The 3,133-nt window shown below is 41.9% G+C and overlaps 1 pseudogene; it reads right to left on the minus strand.

Annotated features, from left to right (window-relative positions):
- Positions 1–807: 807 nt before the first annotated feature.
- Positions 808–2,484, minus strand: LOC102189559 (annotated as a pseudogene).
- Positions 2,485–3,133: the final 649 nt, after the last annotated feature.

The raw sequence follows: 3,133 nt of genomic DNA on the forward strand, positions 1-3,133 counted from the left end.
AAAGCCAGGTTGAACATCTAGAAGTTCACAGTTCATGTACTGCTGAAGCATAGCTTGGAGAATTTTGAGCATTATTTTGATAGCATGTGAGGTGACAGTATGCAACTAACAAGCTGTAATTGATATTGTTTTATCTTATAAAAATATTAGCTTTTTCACTTATTATGTTTATAGGCATTCACTGCTTGAGTCAAGGTTAGGCTTGTTAAGTGATTAAAGGCAATTTTCTTACAGCAGCATGTACTTATTTTATTCTAAAAGAATGAAATGCATCAAGTTTTTGTTGTCATTGTTTTTGCTTGTAACCTGTAAAATTGAGTTATTTTGCTGATATAAAATAGCAATAAATCACTTACGGACCATGCTAGCTCGTGAAAATGCCATATACCTGTTTCTTAAATGTGTCAAAGCACCTGACAGACTTGTTCAGAGCTGACGGGACAAGTGATTGACAGGTCTTGGATAACATGTGCCTTCCTAGGACCATAGCTGAATGTGCTGGGATGCAGCCATGGAGAAAGGCAGCACAAGCAGATGGAAAAAAAATATATATATATATTTTATTTAAAGGCAAAATGCCCAAATGACTTTCTGGCATGGCTAATTTCTACTATCACTTATTATCTTATATATGATCCCCTAACCTTATTATTTTTTTTTTCCTTAAGGGGCTGATTTGGATTGACTTGTTGAGAATGGTGTCTATTATCTATTAAGTCATGAGAAAGAGATTTCTGTGGTTACATGTAAACTTGTGATAGGTCTGCAGAGGAAGAGGTGAAAAGGGTAGTGAAGAAGTCGGCCACAGCCTGGTCTATGTGAAGGTCACACCAGCTTCATTGTACACCTTGAAGACTTTCTCGATGGTTTTAACATAGGCAGCTGTTCTTAGGTCCAATCCCAGGTTACACTTCATGGCCTTGTCCATAATTTGCCTGGCAGAGTGCTCCATGGTGTAGCTAAGCCAGAGTGCACAATGTCTTTGTCAGATATCCAGTCTTGGAACTCTGCTGTAGGTACAATGGGAATAGTTTTACCATATTTTCCAAATTTCCTTTCCAAACTCTCTTGAACAGACATGAGCAAGTGGTAGTTAGAATCTCTTTCATATTTGAAGTTCAAATGGCCATAGCTGACATGATTTAGATTCTTTAGCTACTCAAAGTAAGATACTGTCACTACTCCAGCATTCAAGTAGAGATCTAGAATAACCATGGTATTTCTCACTAGGGAAATCTTGTCAGCTTCTGGAGTTGTTGGTCCACTGGCACCTTCAGCAATGATCTTGGCTTTGACTCTTGGTGCATTGGACTTGGTCAGCTGCTTCTCGCTGGCAGCAGGGATGTCACAGTCAACCTCCAAGATTCTCCTTTCATAGATCTTTGCTTTGGGGAAGCCCAAGATTGTATCATGTTGCAATTTGAAGTCTTCCGGTTCCTTTGGGTCAATACCATCTGGATTCCATATGCTGCCATCAGACTCACCAACAGCAACACATTTAGCACCAAAACGATGTAAATATCTCATAGAGTACAGGCCCACATTACCAAATCCCTGAACAGCAAATGTTTTATCTCCAAATCCTGGTGTCATTCCTTAAATAGTCATGTAAGAAGATTCACTGATGAAGTTTTCAATTCCATGGAAATCTCCCTGACCAGTAACAGAGATCCATCTGTGGATTCCATGCTGACTAATGGGCTTACTGGTAACACAGGCATGGGCATTAACACCAGAGTGCCCTATAGTGCAACCATGGGTGTCAGCAATCCAGGACATCTCCAGTTGGCCTGTGCTCATGTCTGGGGCAGGCACATCAATGCCAGGACCAATAAAGCCTTTCTTTGCCAGCTCCATGGTGAACCTCCTTGTGATCTTTTCCAATTCATTATCAGTATAGTTCTTGGGATTGATCTAAACATCAGCTTTGGCAACCCTAAATGGCACACCAACCACTGCACACTTATATGTTATCAGATAAGCCAGAGCTTTAACTTCATCTACACTCACATCAGTGCTATAATGGATACCTTCATTGCAGGGCATGAGGTGCTGGCTGTGCTGGGCCCAGTAGCCCTCGATGACTTCCTAGGAGCTGTCGTCATGCTGGATGGGGAAGGACAGGCTCATCATATGATCACAGGGCTTGGTGATGCGCAGGATGTAATGCACTGGGTTCCATTTCTGCTTCTCGGTCTCCTGGGTCTTGAGGTCCTCCACCAGCTTGTCCTCCACGATGCTGGCACTACGGTCGAAGAAGCCCTCCACCATATTGAAGAAGCTGAGGTCGTCCTCGCCTTTGGCCGCCACTTTGCTGTAGTGTCACCAAGTGGATGGCACAAGCCCTGGCTGCAGGGCTGCGATGGCTGCAGCACACTGTCCCATGGGCCCGGCCCAGCAGTGCGGTGGAGTCAGTAGCCACAGAATTCAGGGCAGCAGGCTCGACACGGGTCAGCAGCAGCACTTCACCAGGCACCGGTACATGGCAACAGGAGGGAGATGCTCTCTCATGGAGAAGAGGCACTCTCACAGTCTCAGAGATGGACGGAGGGAGGAAGGGCTTGGCATGGGCTGCCCTTTTAAGCCACAGGTTCCTACCTTGAATATTGAGTTTTAAGCCAGCTTTTTCTTCTCTTTCACCATCATTAACGGACTCTTTAGTTCCTCTTCCTTGTCTGCCATTAGAATGGTGTCATCTGCATATCTGAGGTTGTTATTTTTCCTGGAAATCTTGATTCCAGCTTAAGATTCATCCAGCTTGGCACTGTCTCACATTTTTCTTTTTAAATAAATATATTGGTATAAAATTTATATATGATAAAACTAATTTTAGATTACAATTCAACGACTTCTGACAAATGTATATATCAGTGTAATCATCACTATGATCAAGATATAGAATACTCCTACTAACTCCAAAACTTTCCTCTTACTCCTGTGTTTTCAATCTGCCTGCTCTACTCTTAACCACAAGCAAGAACTGATGCAGTTTCTAACATCCCAATATTTTGAAACTAATTTCTTTATGTACACATAGCAGCAATGAGAATCAATTTTTAAAATTCCTTAATAAAACTGTCTCTAACATTTTAAATTAAATAAGAGAATCTAAAAATCTGGCTGTAAATTTAAA

Source organism: Capra hircus (assembly GCF_001704415.2).
Source record: "Capra hircus breed San Clemente chromosome X unlocalized genomic scaffold, ASM170441v1, whole genome shotgun sequence".
Lineage (NCBI taxonomy): Eukaryota > Metazoa > Chordata > Mammalia > Artiodactyla > Bovidae > Capra > Capra hircus.